The 15,331-nt window shown below is 46.3% G+C and overlaps 2 protein-coding genes across 9 annotated transcripts in view; both read left to right on the plus strand.

Moving 5' to 3' along the window:
* Positions 1-15,331, plus strand: part of skap2 (src kinase associated phosphoprotein 2) — a 1,200,731-nt gene that overhangs the window by 51,543 nt on the left and 1,133,857 nt on the right. The gene's annotated exons all lie outside the window — the stretch shown is intronic.
* LOC140425295 (src kinase-associated phosphoprotein 2-like) overlaps positions 3,968-15,331 on the plus strand; it is a 173,081-nt gene continuing 161,717 nt past the window's right edge. For both annotated transcript variants that reach the window (XM_072509429.1, XM_072509430.1), the window contains exon 1: positions 3,968-4,050. The gene's annotated coding sequence lies outside the window, so the exon portion shown is untranslated. The remainder of the gene's footprint in view (positions 4,051-15,331) is intronic.

Raw genomic sequence — 15,331 nt, forward strand, 5'->3', positions numbered from 1 at the left:
ACAAAGGTGACAACCTGTCAATCATCAAGATGAAGACATCATTGATTGATGTCATTATGTACAATGACCAAGAGAGGTGTGCTGATCAAAATGCTTGTTTTGTATTGTTTATAAATTACACTTCCAGTTTTAACCAATAACCGCTATGTAATATGGCTGTGCTTTTTAGGTTGGTCTGGTTGCACTTGCCACTGTTCCACATGCACCAGTTTAAATTAACATTGATGCAGTTTACTTTAAAAACCTATATAAAAGCATGATATTTCACAGCCAAAATATATGCGGGTCCATTCTAACGGGTAAAATCTTGATTTGGTTTTTATTCTGATTTTAGCAGAGGCAAATGTTGTAGGATGTATAATTGGCTAAGCATTCCTAGGATAGAGGAGTAAAAATCAGCCAGAGTTTCCACTAATCTTTATTACATGGTGATCCTGCTGGAAAGTGAATGTGGTGTGAGGACAAAATTAGATTTAGGTGCGGTGTGCCGTCTAGTTCCATTGCCACACATTAGATACACTGAAGAAAAAGTACCTACTTAAGTGGAGGCCTGCTGGTGGCTGCATAAAGTAACCCATTATAACATTTTAACTGGAATTTATCTTTTGGAGTGTCAAAGCATACTTAAAAGTTCAAAAGGCTATTTGACTTTTAATTGTTGTGGCAAGCTGCAATGAAGTAAATGCTGCAAGGTCTGCATGTTTCGGGGATTTTTTTAAAACTAAGATCCGCAAAACATTTATGGTGAAGTTAGTAACGTTAGTGCGACAGGGTTTCATTAAATCCACATCCCGTACCATCCGTTCTTCTCATGCTATCCCTTTCGTTATATTTCTTTAATTCCTCTCATCTTATCGCCATCCTATCCATCCCTCCTGTGCTGTTTTTCCCTCCATCATCCCTCTCATGCCACTCTCTCTCTCTCTCCAATGCTGTTCCCCATTCTGCGCTGTTATTCTTCCCCCCCCGCCACTGTGATGCCATCCCCCACCTCCTATGTAGTTGACCCCCACCATACTGTTCACCTCCTTGCATGCCATCACCTCACCCCACTGTTTCTCACCTCAAAAACAATTTCTCCCCCCCCAACCACTTCCCCTACGATCTTTATCAAGAGGCCAGGGAATGGTGAAAGCCAGGGTTCGGAGCCTGGTAACAAAATCTGGCAGTGGCCGGGACTAGAGTCCAGTAAGAGAGGTTGGGGAGATGCGAGGGCCTGTAACCAGGGCCAAAGGGCAGGACCAGGGGCCAGAGAGCAGAGAGAGCTGGGGGCCAAAAACAGTGTTGTGTGTGCCAGGCTCCACTCACTAAAGCAAACCACTGACCAATCAGAAAATGTGGACAGACCAGACCTATTATTATAGATACTTTGCTTCTCTTGTGCCACGCAACTTACACTGTTTAGCCCACCTCACAATTAAAAGGGTTGGTTACAGGAACAGCCTTCAATTTTAAATGTTCTGAAAATGGAATCTTGGTTGTGATTAATATACAGTCATCCTACACAAATGATGTTAGCATTTAAAGATTAGAAATACTCTTTCTTTGTTCTTTTGGCATTTATTTGAAATGTCATCCTGTGGTAAAGCTCTGCAGTTGATTAGAAATTGTGAATTCATACTCTGTATATATTTCATACCGTGTGTGATTTTTCTTCAACCTACCTGTTTATGAGGGAGGGAGAGGGAGCGGCGTGGAAGAGGCTGGAGATGGCGTCCTGTAAGGGAACGAGCCTAAAGGCGCTGGTGACGGCGCCGCTGCCGCTCTCTCCGAAAAGCTATACCACAAACCCAGTGGTGGTGGCAACTTTAAGGATCTGGGGACAGTGGAGGCGACACAGGGGGGTGACGGGTGCCTCGGTGTGGTTCCCGATCAGGAACAACCATAGGTTTGTCCCAGGAAAGATAGACGGAGGGTTCCAGAGCTAGCAACGGGCAGTTATTGACGGGACGTTTGCGAGCCTGGGAGCGCTGGAGGAAAAGTATGAGTTGCCCCCGGGGAATAATTTTAGATACATGCAAGTGAGGGCGTTTACGAGGCAACAGGTGAGGGAATTTCCGCTGCTCCCGACACAGCGGATCCAAGACAGAGTGATTTCCGGGGTATGGGTCGGGGAGGGCAAAGTGTCCGAAATATACCAGGAGATGAGAGACGAGGGGGAGGCGCTGGTAGAGGAGCTGAAGGGAAAATGGGAAGAAGAGCTGGGGGAGGAGATTGAGGAGGGGCTGTGGGCTGATGCCCTAAGTAGGGTAAATTCCTCGTCCTCGTGTGCCAGGCTTAGCCTGATACAATTTAAGGTTCTACACAGAGCACATATGACGGGAGCAAGACTGAGCAGGTTCTTCGGAGTGGAGGACAGGTGCGGGAGGTGCTTGGGAAGCCCGGCGAACCACACACACATGTTCTGGTCGTGTCCGGCACTGGATGAGTACTGGAGGGGAGTGGCAAAGGTGATCTCAAAGGTGGTGAAGGTCCAGGTCAAGCCAGGCTGGAGGTTAGCTATATTTGGGGTAGCGGAAGAGCCGGGAGTGCAGGAGGCGAAAGAGGCCGATATTCTGGCCTTTACGTCCCTGATAGCCCGGCGAAGGATCTTACTCATGTGGAAGGAAGCGAAACCCCCCAGCGTGGAGGCCTGGATAAACGATATGGCAGGGTTCATAAAACTGGAACGAATGAAATTTGCGCTGAGAGGATGGGCTCAGGGGGTTCTCCAGGCGGTGGCAACCGTTCCTTGACTATCTCGCGGAACGTTAAGGGAAAATAGATCGTCAGCAGCAGCAGCCCGGGGGGGGGAGCACTATTTTTTTGTTACTTTGTTAGTTCACTTATTTATCAGTTATTGTGCTATTTTCATGTTGATTTGTAAAGTGGAAAAATTCTGTTTGAAAACTTTAATAAAATATATTTTTTTAAAAACCTACCTGTTTACTAAAAATGACAGACAAAACGTAGAAGTTCAGTTGTGCAAAATAATGTTTAAAAGCCTCTCAACAACTGCAAGTGTTGTGAATACATAATTATTCAAAGTAACCTGATCCTTTACAGCCATCTATATTTTATGGAGATTCTAGGCTACAGCTCAATAAATGCTTGTATTTACAGAATGTAGGGCAGCACAGTGGGTTAGTACTGTGGCCTCATGGCGCCGAGGTCCCAGGTTCGATCCCGGCTCTGGGTCACTTTCCTGTGTGGAGTTTGCACATTCTCCCCATGTTTGCGTGGGTTTCGCCCCCACAACCCAAAGATGTGCAAGCTAGGTGGATTGGCCATGCTAAATTGCCCCTTAATTGGAAGAAATGAATTGGGTACTCTAAATTTTTTTTAAAATTATTTGCAGAATGTATTATGATGTGTGCAATAACTTGCATATGATCTAGTTCTATGCATGCTGTTGTAAGTATTCACTGTGATCTAAATTTCTGTGTGAACTTATTTGCCATTGTTTGAAGAACTGAATTACAAAACTTGTGTCTCTTTTTCGCCATCGTATAAGACCACATTTTCTGCTTTCATGATTAGCTGCAAATCAGATTGCCAGGAATTGGGATTTAAGGCTAATATTGTATTTTTCAACGGCTGGACTAATAGCTTCCGGATACGCATTTTTGATTAGTTTGGGGCCTGTATTTTACCGTGCTGTATTTATTCCATTTAAAATAAAGCACTTTGCTCAGAACACTTTAGGTTATGATTCATTCATGCAGGATTATATTTATTTTTTACTGAGCTTCTTTCAACTGTTGGGATTCATTTAACTGGTAGGTTGCTCATTGTTTTTTGATCAGGAATTTTATCAGTGTCAAGCTTTAATTCATTTAACAGCCTGTTTCAATTACTGACCAGGTGGGATAATCAAGATCCACATTTTGAAAAAAATGAAGTTGCACAGTAGTTTCATTTTTTAATGCATACAAATGATACTGGATTTATTATGATTACTTGCTTTCTTTATCCCCCCCCCCCCTCCTCCAGAAGAAGAAGAAAATTTCCAACAATCTCCACCACCATTTAATGAACCTGAAAAGCAACAGAGTGTTGGGAGTAGAACAGGTACAGTGATTGAAACTGTTTTTTAATATTTCAAGTTAAAGCATTAACTACTTGAATATGTCTGTAGTGAACAACGTTCCACTGTTACTCACTGCTGTATATATATATTCATTGTTATTGTTTGTTCCATTGTTACTTACTGTTGTTGTTGTTGCTTCTGTTGGCTCCGCCTGTGCCTCTGCCCCTCGGGCTTTGTATATAGTTGGCTGATCTGTGGCCCTGCCCCCAGTGAGGGATCAGCAGCAGGCAGACACACATCTCAGTGTATTAAAGCCACAATTAGTTCTATAACTCGCTTCGTCTATTATTGATGGTCCATCAGTGTCCCAGGTGGCTTACATTTTCCTTTAAAGTAAGGCTCTCTTTCAAGCAAATTGTGGAGTGGCCATTTTGAAATTCAATAAGCATATAGTTCCCATTGGAACAGAGTAGTTTTCCTGTCATTGGTGTCACTGGATCAATTTGTTTGAGATTGAGCACAATTTACCTCCCGTACTCACTTTAACCCAGGAACCATTTAATTGTGCATATTTGAAAAAACTAGCTACCTCGAATGCGTTTACAACACTGTCAGCCAGAATTAATTTAGCTCCTTACCTCTGTACCTCTCACGTTTCATTTTTCACTACATAGTGAGTATCATTAAGCTGTTCGACAGGAAGATCATCACGGCCAATCCCAATGCCGACACAGCTGCACTTTCCCTCAGTGGTCACTGTATAGTGCAAAACAAAATACTGCAGTTGTTGGAAATCGAAATAAAAACAGAAAATGCTGGTTATACTCACCAGGCTGGGCAGCAACTGTGGAGAAAGAAACCGATTTATCATAGATGTTTCAGGTTCTAATGAAAGATCATTGACCTGAAATGTTAACTGTTTTTCTCTTTCTACTGATGCGGCCTGACCTGCTTTTTCAGCATTTTTTGTTTTTATATCCCTGTATATTGCTCAGGAATGGAAATTATTTTTTTAAAATATTTTATTCTCCTTTTTCACATTTTCATCCAAATTTACACCCCCCTCCCCCCCCAACAAACAATCAACAGTAACAAATACGATGTCAAACCCCTGGGCAACAATCCCCTCCTCTCTCCAACCCCCAAACAACCCCCAACATTTTAAATATAAACATCAAAGAAAAAGAATCGGGAATCCATCATCAACCCATACATAGTCATCGACAAGATACACAGTCCCCTTCTCCGTTACCCCTGTCATCAGCACCTCCTCCAACAGCGTGAAGGCCAACGCCACCTGAAAGCTCTGTATCTCCTTGCCGAAATCCCGGATCTGCATATACCTAAACATTTCCCCCTGCCTCAACCCATATTTCGCCTCCAGCTCCTTCAGTCCAGCAAACCGGCCCCCCAGAAACAAATCCTTCCGTGCGCTGACTTCCTTCTCCTCCCATGTCCGAAAACTCCCATCCCACTTTCCTGGCTCAAATCTGTGATTCCCCCGAATCGGCATTTCCCTTGACCCCGCACCCTGCCTGAAGTGCTGGCGCAACATCTGCCTCTGCGCCCAGTAGATCCTTATTCTTCTTGAGCAACCGGGAGATCGATGCCTGCCTCAAAGTCTGTGGCACACCCTCTTCCCTACTGCCTTCTCAAACATCCCCACCATTAGCAGTGCCAACTTATCTTTAAATTTCTTGTAATACTCCACCGGGAACCCATCTGGCCCTGCTACCTTCTCCGACTGCGTCCTCCTAATCGCATCTTTTATCTCCTGCTCCGCTATTGCCTGATCCAATATGTCCCTATGGGCCCCCCCCCCCTACCTTGGGTAGGGAATGGAAATTCTGATTTATATTCCCTTTCTACTGGTTGATATCAAACAACTTGGCACAGTCAGACATACCGTAATCTTACTTGGAGCACTCTAGTTTTGTATTTGCACCAGGTAGTACCATAATCTATAATTAGGCCATTTTGTTATGTTCATTTTCTTCTTCGAGAAAAATACCTGTTTGAAGGCGAGGTTGCCCTTTACAGCTTAAAGTACTTCTCTCTATAACTTTTTTACATTTGAATCAAATTGTTTTTGAAATTTATCATTTAAAAATGGAGAAATACTTTTACAGGTGAGAAAAAGTATTACATTTCCTTCAGGCAGTCTGTGGGTCGGTCTGCTTCAAATGGCTCACAGTAGTGAGCAAGTTCCTTCCTGCTCTCGGATGATGATTTTGATAGGGTGGTACTGAGTAGTTTAATCTGTTTAGAGTGCTGAAATTGACAGGTAGAATTTAGAATGATACCAATCCTGTTCAATGAATTGAGAAGCAGGCTGAAGACATATTATTGCTAACTTTTGGTTGGCTCTTAATTTGTAATTTGCTTTGTTTGTTTAACCTTTGCTCTAGAGTCGGCAGGTATCTTTATGATACCGCCACGAGGTTCAAGTTCAAGGAATGATCAATAACTCAACACACCAGTTAGTAAGATTCAAATCAAAACACATTTATTATACACAGTAAATCACTACTCATGCATAAACTCTACTTTCTAGACTATTCCTATCACTAAAAGGCCTATACTTAGCTTCAGAATTGGCCCACCAGGTCAGGGGAACAAATGGCCTTTTGTTCAGGTCCTGAGTCTGCAGGATTCAAAAGCTGGTATGGACTGGTAGCTAGGAGCGCCTATCTCGTAGCAAGCGTTGACTGGAGACTTACTTGGTTGATGTGGCCGCTTGGGCAGTTCACTCTCAGGGGTTGATTTGCGTTGTTGAGTGACCCTGTCAAGAAGGACAATGTGAACTTGGGGGCTTTACTTTATTGTCCACAGGGGCTTCCTGCCCTTCGGGGCGGACCCCGTACCTGGTTCCAAGTGATTGGACTGCGTTCCGATCACTTGGATCGATTTCTCCAATACTGGAGTTGTTCTCTGATCGCTGGGCGGTCCCTAAATGTCCGTTGGCCTTCCTTTTGTTTGGCTTCTGCTGGCGCCGAGGAGTCTGGCTTGGCATTATTCACCTTAGCTGTTGCAATTGTGCCTTGGAATTGCTCATTACTATGCAGATGGCTGCTGGTTTCAGTGCTGTCTGGTTTCTTACAGGTTTCAATACACATGATTTCTGTATTTGCTAGTCTTTGTCTGTGTTGGCTGAATTTCCCTTCAGCCTTTGCGGTTCTCCATTTTAAGTCGGGAAGTGGCCAACCCAGGTGGCTACACTATTTACCAGATAAATCATCTGAGCATTTTTCCAACAGGTGGAACTCCAATGTCTCTCGAGCAACCTCCTTTTTCGAAAGGAAAAATAAGCATTTTTGCTTATTTTTAAACATTTTTATATTCCTGGACTATTCTATTTTTAAAGTAAATATTTGACCTAAAGGGATACTTCAAATAAATTATATTAGCTAATTAATCTCCAACTGAAAAATGACATTCAAACTTTGCAACGTATCCATTTTTTAATTTCCAAGTTGCCTGTGTCGTTTATGTGAAGTATTCCATTTGCTGATGTCATGTTTTGAATAGATAACTGCGGTTAAACCTGAACCTGGCAGTTTAACATTTCATTGATGCAGAAGAATAACATTCGTCTGATATAGGAGTGGCACAGCTGTTAGCACTGCTGCCTCACAATGCCAAGGGCCCGGGTTTGATTCCTACCTTAGATGACTGTGTGTGGACATTCTCAACATTCTCCCTGTGTGGACATTCTCAACATTCTCCCTGTGTCTGCGAGGGTTTCCTCCATGTGCTCCGATTTCCTCCCACAGTCCAAAGATGTGCAGCTTAAATGGATTGGCAGAATGTGCAAACTCCACAGTCACCCAAGTCGGAATTGAACCCCGATCCTTGGCGCTTTGAGGCAGCAGTGCTAACCACTGTACCACCATGTTGTTGTTAATATGTATATTGGGGGTTTTATACAACTGTGACATTTGGTTCAGATATTTTTCTTCAGAATTTAGCAACTGAACCTTTAGAGGGCTCCATCCTACCAAAGGCAGTACTTTTGAAAGTTAATTACATTTATGGAGGTGGCCAGTTTTAGCAATCTAATTACTTTGAAGCTTAATAGTTTCTAGAGTCCAACTGCAAACCTGTGTGCATCTCATTTCCCAAAAAATGTAAGCAGCACAGAGCCTCCATACATAGTTAGTATGCTAAATTATCTTAAAAGTAATTATCCTTCTTCCAATCATCACTTTCTACAGCTTTTCCTATGGGAAGACAGGGAACGAGTAAGGGTTTTCTTTTCCCATTTTTAAGTACTTGTGTGGCAGCAGCAAAGCTCATAAGTATTGATTAGTGTATGTGGGGGCCACTTGAGAAGGATTTATAAAATAAGCCAATTTAGTTCTGCCTGAATTACTTTATAATGACTCAATTATCTTTATTTCTGTGCAAAAGAGATTTAGGTGAATAAATTAGCAGATCATCATTGGGGAAGTGTCACCACGAAAGGACAGTTTATAGATGTAACACACAGTTGCTGTCACACCTTTAAGATTGTAATATAGACATCTGTGTATACTTTGTGGTTTAGTGAAACAGACTTCTGTCATTCAGCGGCTGACATGGGCCCTAGAGTTACCCTGGGGACCAGCAATGTAGATGTCTCTGAAAAGGTCAACTTGACACAGGCTCTGATGATCGACCCACTGCTCTGTCTGCTTTGATAAAAATCAGATAAACTTAAGACTGCTAATTGATCTGCAGCCCACTTAAATGTTGGCCATGCATATCTTCATTGCATATGATTAGTGTAAAAAGCAAATGAAGACTCATTGCTTAAAATGGTGACACAATAAAAATCAAAACAGGACATATCAAGAAAGGGAGTGTTTGAGCAATAATTTATATGCCTCGGTTTTGCATTGTGCCTGTGTAGTAATTATCAGTGTAATTCAAGACAGCCACATATGTTCAGTTGGATTATGAAAAGTGTGAACTTGCACAGGTGCATTTAATTTTCAGGAGGCTGAAAACAATGAATCATGAGCTAGAAAACACTGAATTTGATAAGTCAACTCTAAGACACAGAACGTGGGGTAGATCTACTTCTTATCACAAATTTACACCTCCCCACAACCAAGTGTCAACTAAAGCAGGCTTCACAATTGTATCTTTAATGCAGTCTGGGTCACCTTCCTCATCATGTACACCAAATATATCATTGCCTTAGTGCTGCCAAACAAATAATGGGTAGACAGGCAGTATGTGCTCAGGAAGTTACTTTTCAGATCCTTTCCTATGTAGCATATGGAGAGGAAACAGAACCTAGTTTGAGGAGAACCCACAGAGGAAGTTAGAAGCAAGTTGCTGTTAGATTTTGGAATACACATCAGCTTCACGTAACGGAAGTGGTCAGTGGGTCATCTAATGACAGTATTTGAGGATAACCAGAAAATGTAGCCTGTGATTACTCATTTTAACTTGTTTAATAGTTTTAAAAAATCTTATCCAATCTTCCCCACTTGCTGTTTGATACCTGTGTAACATAAATATAGTTGTCCGCTCTGAAATTCTCAGAAATGTTGACATAGTACGTTATATAAACAATTGTGATGATGCTGCTGCTCAGTAATGACCTTTGCCCTTATCAAGCCAGTTAACTTGTAACCCTAGATGTTTGGTTGCCATGCAGATCAGAACACAGACAAGAGTATTTCTTTCTTGCTGAGTATCTCTTAATATGAACTTCTGACCTTGCGGAAGAATGTCCGATATTTTCAGCCTCACTTAGTTCTAGAGAGGGCATCAGTATTGGTGGAGATTAAGTAAAATATAAACCATGATAACTGGAGCAAAAATATTTTTTCATTAGTGCCCACTTGTTCCAAATTGCTGACATGTTAAATGTAAGCCATTTTGACCAAGGAAAGAGGTTTTTTTAAAGGATCATTCTTATTATCCATTGAGTCAGCTTTCCATTCAAATCAATAAAATTGGGAGATGTGGGAAAGAAAGTGTAAGTTAAAATACACAACTAGCTTACTTCAATGTATTTTTTGCACATCAGAGCATTTTTGTGACATTTTATGTTTTCTCCTGTTCCTCAGGTTTTTGGTCTGCTCATAACCCTGCAACAAACCTGATTGTATCTAACACCTACTTCCTTTTTACATCCCTTGCTTCCCACCCACCCCAACATCTTGGAAAAATTGTCGGTCATCTCTAACAGTGTAGTGTAGAAACTCACTATTCAATGGGGCCTGTAAGAGCAGTGAAGTGTTGGGTGCTCTGAGGTACAGACGAACCAACACGGTTGCGATTGGTACATCGCAGTTTTATTCCATTTAACTATTTATACATCAGACTTGGTACTCAGCACGTTGTGACGGTGTGAGTGTCTTGCTATGAGGTCCTGGCCCTGTGCTGTCTCCAGATGGACTGCCCAGGAAGTGTCGTGTTTCTTGTCTTATACTGTGTCTGCTCTTGTCTGTGATTGGCTGTCGTGTTATGTGTGCTAATTGGTCCGTTGGTCTGTCTATCATTATGTATGTGTTATGATGTATGTTTGAATATCATGACATCCCCCTTTTTTACAAGTTTATGTGCCTACGTGGTTATAAATATAAATGTGTCCTGAGTGCAGCTAAAGGTGTGTGTGTGTGCATAATATTTACATCATGTACATGGGGCTTAACTATATACAAGGGGCGATGTCAGGTGTGACATGCTAACGAGGTTGTACCATAACAAAAGAAGAACAACGTTGAAATTTGGAACGATCAAACGAGGCCTGTAACGATAAAACAGTGACATGTTATAAAACAGTGGTTGCAAAAGTTTGACGTGTGAACAGTCTCCTAAGTCCAGTCCAGTAGGTGGGCGACGAATTCGGGTTGACCGCCTCAAGGGTAGGTCGAGAACCACCGTCTGAGGTGCGAGCCTGGCCACGGGCGGCGACAGAAGGGGCAGCTCCACGAAGTCGCTATCAGGAACCAGTGGAGGACACGGCGTCTGTGTAGGGTCCCGTTGCGAGCGTGGAAGTAAGCGAAGGGCTCGGCGATTGCGCCTACGCACGGATCCATCCGCCATCCGGCATGCGTACCAGGAACGAGCGGGGAGCCATGCGTCGGAGAACTTTGGCAGGTGCTGACCAGCCACCGTCTGGTAGGTGGATGCGGACGTTGTCTCCAGGGGCCAGGGAGGGAAGATCAGTTGCCCGTATGTCGTACAACCTCTTCTGGCGACCGCGCTGCAGTTACATCCTATGCAGTACCGGAGCATGGTCTATTGTTGGTGCCAGGATGGAAGGCACAGTGGTTCTGAGGGCGCGACCCATCAGCAGCTGTGCTGGTGAGAGGCCAGTGGCTAGTGGGGCCGAGCGATAGGCCAGCAGGGCGAGGTAGAAGTCCGACCCGGCAGCAGCAGCCTTGCAGAGGAGCTGCTTGGCAATGTGAACGCCCTTCTCCGCCTTTCCATTGGACTGGGGATGCAGAGGGCTGGACGTCACGTGTGTGAAGCCATACAAAGCAGCAAAGGACGACCATTCATGGCTGGCAAAACAGGGCCCATTGTCCGACATGACAGTCATCGGAATGCCGTGGCGAGCAAAGGAGTCTTTGCAGGCCCTGATGACAGCAGACGATGTCAAATCGTGCAGGCGTATGACTTCTGGGTAGTTTGAGAAGTAGTCAACTATGACGACATAGTCCATGCCGAGCGCGTGAAATAGGTCGACACCCACCTTCACCCAGGGGGACGTCACCAGCTCATGGGGCAGAAGCGTCTCAGAAGGTTGCGCAAGCTGAAACCTTTGGCAGGTTGTACAGTTGAGCACCATGTTGGCAATATCGTCACTGATGCCCGGCCAGTATACCGCCCCTCGAGCCCTCCGTCTGCACTTCTCGACCCCCAAGTGGCCTTCGTGTAGTTGGTCGAGAACCAGCTGGCGCATGCTGTGCGGAATCACAATCCGGTCTAGCTTCAGAAGGACACCATCAATGATGGCTAGGTCGTCTCGTACATTGTAGAACTGCGGGCACTGCCCTTTGAGCCATCCTCCCGTCATGTGGCGCATCACTCGCTGCAGAAGGGGGTCGGCCGCAGTCTCTCGGCGGATACGGGCCAGACTGGAGTCGTCAGCCGGCAGAGTTGCCGCTGTAAAAGCCACCTGTGCCTCGACCTGACATACGAACCCCCCCGCATCTGGCGGCGTGCTCACTGCTCTGGATAGGCAGCACGGTAGCATTGTGGATTGCATAATTGCTTCACAGCTCCAGGGTCCCAGGTTCGATTCCTGCTTGAGTCACTGTCTGTGCGGAGTCTGCACATCCTCCCCGTGTGTGCGTGGGTTTCCTCCGGGTGCTCCGGTTTCCTCCCAGTCCAAAGATGTGCAGGTCAGGTGGATTGGCCATGATAAATTGCCCTTAGTGTCCAAAATTGCCCTTAGTGTTGGGTGGGGTTACTGGGGTATGGGGACAGGGTGGAGGTGTTGACCTTGGGTAGGGTGCTCTTTCCAGGAGCCGGTGCAGACTCGATGGGCCGAATGGCCTCCTTCTGCACTGTAAATTCTATGATAATCTATGATAGGGCATCCGCCACGATGAGGTCCTTCCCTGGAGTGTAGACCAGTTGGAAGTCTTACCTCCTGAGTTTAAGTAGGATGCGCTGGAGGCGAGGGGTCATCTCGTTCAGGTCCTTGTTTATTATGCTGACCACGGGGCGGTGGTCAGTTTCGACCGTGAACCGTGGAAGACCATAGACGTAATCGTGAAACTTGTCTAAACCGGTTAGCAAGCCCAGGCATTCTTTTTCGATTTGCGCGTAGCGCTGCTCTGTGGGGGTCATGGCCCGCGATGCATAGGCCACTGGGGCCCATGATGCCGTGTCATCCCTCTGCAGGAGCACTGCTCCAATGCCGGATTGGCTGGCATCAGTTGAGATTTTGGTGGCACGAGACGTGTCAAAAAACGCCAACACTGGTGCCGTAGTGAGTTTGCGTTTGAGCTCCTCCCATTCCAGCTGGTGTGTGTGTTGTCACTGGAAATCTGTGGATTTTCTGACGAGGTGGCGCAGAGTCGTTGTGTGGGAGGCAAGGTTGGGAATGAACTTCCCCAGGAAGTTGACCATGCCAAGGAAGCATAGGACAGCCTTCTTGTCGGCTGGCTGCGGCATGGCTGTGATGGCGCTCACCTTGTCTGCATCCGGACGGACTCCTGACTGGGAGATATGGTCCCCCAGGAACTTCAACTCGGTCTGGCCAAAGGAGCACTTGGCTCGGTTGAGGCGCAGGCCGTTTTACCATATGCGGGCAAAAACGCGTTGGAGACGATATATGTGCTCCTGCGGTGTGGTGGACCAGATGATGACAGCGTCCACATATACGCGCACCCCTTCGATGCCTTCCATCATCTGCTCCATGATTCTATGGAAGACCTTGGATGCCGAGATGATACCAAATGGCATCCGGTTGTAGCAGAATCTGCGAAAGGGGCGTTGAAGGTACATAGCTTTCAGCTGGACGGGTCCAGTTGGATCTGCCAAAATCCTTTAGAAGCATCCAGTTTCGTGAATATCTTTGCCTGGGCCATTTCACTGGTGATCTCCTCCCGTTTGGGTATGGGATAATGTTCCCTCATAATATTATTATTGAGGTCTTTGGGGTCAATACAGATGCGGAGCTCGCCAGAGGACTTCTTGACATACACCATGGAGCTGACCCATGGCGTGATCTCCGTGACCCTGGATAGGACCCCTTGGTCCTGGAGATCCTGCAGCTGCTGCTTGAGGCGGTCTTTAATTGGCGCAGGAACCCTGTGAGGTTCGTGAACGACCGGGATGGCGTCCGGTTTGAGGCGAATTCGGTAGGTGTATGGCAGTGTTCCCATGCCTTCGAATGCCTCCTGGTTGTGGGCGAGGAGCGATTGGAGCTGTGCGTAGAACTCTGCATCCGGGAAGTCAGACGTGACTTCTGGAGAGAGAGAGAGAATTCATTGCACAAGGTGGAGAGCCTTGCATGCCTGTGCGCCCAGCAGGGAGTCCTTCGATGAGCCAACTATCTCGAACGAGAGTGTGGCCGTGTGTGTTTTGTGTGCCACCTGGAGCTGGCAGGATCCCATGGTCGGGATAACGTTCCCGTTGTAGTCGACCATCTTGCACCGGGATGGCTGGATTGGTGGTCTGACCTTCATGGCGTAGAAGGCTGACCATGCTGTGAGATTGGTGGAGGCGCCAGTGTCCAGGCATAAAGTGATCGGCAATCGGTTGACCGTTAGGGTGGCAATCCATTCATCGCCCGGATTGATGGTGTTGACCCGGTTCGCATCAATGACCGCAACCCGGAAGGCGTCTTGGTCATCTGTGTTGTCGGTTTGGATGTTGTGATGTGGAGGCTGAATGGTCCGCACGTTCCTGCGAGGTTGTCGGAGATGTGGAAGATCAACAGGTTGAGCCGCTCGACAGTAGGCAGCGTAGTGGCCCATCTTGCCACAGCGTAGGCATTGTCGGGTTTTTGCAGGACATTGCCCTTTTAAATGTGCAGCTCCACAGTTGCCGCACGTCATGGCGTTCGTTATGCCACTGCGCATGCGCAGTTCGGTCTCACGTCGGGCGCGCCTGCGCAGCACGTCCCTCAGTGTTGCCGTAGGTTTTGGCGCGCACAAACGCGGGAGGCCTTAAAAAGCGCGCGAAACGGCCGCCCTTGTCGGGGCCGGGAGAAACACGATTGCCTGGACGCGTTAGGCCTCGTGGGCGGCCTGGCTTGCCGATTCGATCGCGTGGGACCCCCTCCGCGCCGATTCAGTCGCCTGAAATTGGGCATAGCGGCTGGTCGCATTCTCATGCAGGACACAGGCTTCAACTGCAGATGCTAAGGTCAGGCCTTTAATTTTTAGAAGCTGCTGGCGTAGGCCACTGGAGGCATCGCCAAAAACGACCTGGTCCCGGATCATGGACTCTGAGGTGGTGTCGTAACCGCAGGACTGCGCGAGTATGCGGAGGTGCGTCAGGAAGGACTGAAAGAGCTCATCGTTACCTTGCAGGCGCTGCTGAAAGACATACCTCTCAAAGCTTTCGTTGACCTCAACGTTGAAGTGCTTGTCGAGCTTGAGGAGGACCGTGTCATACTTAGCTTTGTTCTCACCTTCCGCGAATACCAAGGAGTTGTATACATCGATGGCGTGCTGACCTGCGGTAGTGAGGAGAATGGCAATCTTTGTTTCATCCGAGGCGCCCTGTTTTTCATTGGCTTGCATGAAGAGTTCGAAGTGCTGCTTGAAGAGCTTCCAATTCGTGCCCAGGTTCCCAGCGACTTGCAACGGCTGTAGTTTGTTGCGGGTGTCCATGGCTCAGGATGGCAGATTTGCCGGTAGG

The sequence above is a fragment of the Scyliorhinus torazame genome, chromosome 6, assembly GCF_047496885.1.
Source record: "Scyliorhinus torazame isolate Kashiwa2021f chromosome 6, sScyTor2.1, whole genome shotgun sequence".
Taxonomy (NCBI): Eukaryota; Metazoa; Chordata; class Chondrichthyes; order Carcharhiniformes; family Scyliorhinidae; genus Scyliorhinus; species Scyliorhinus torazame.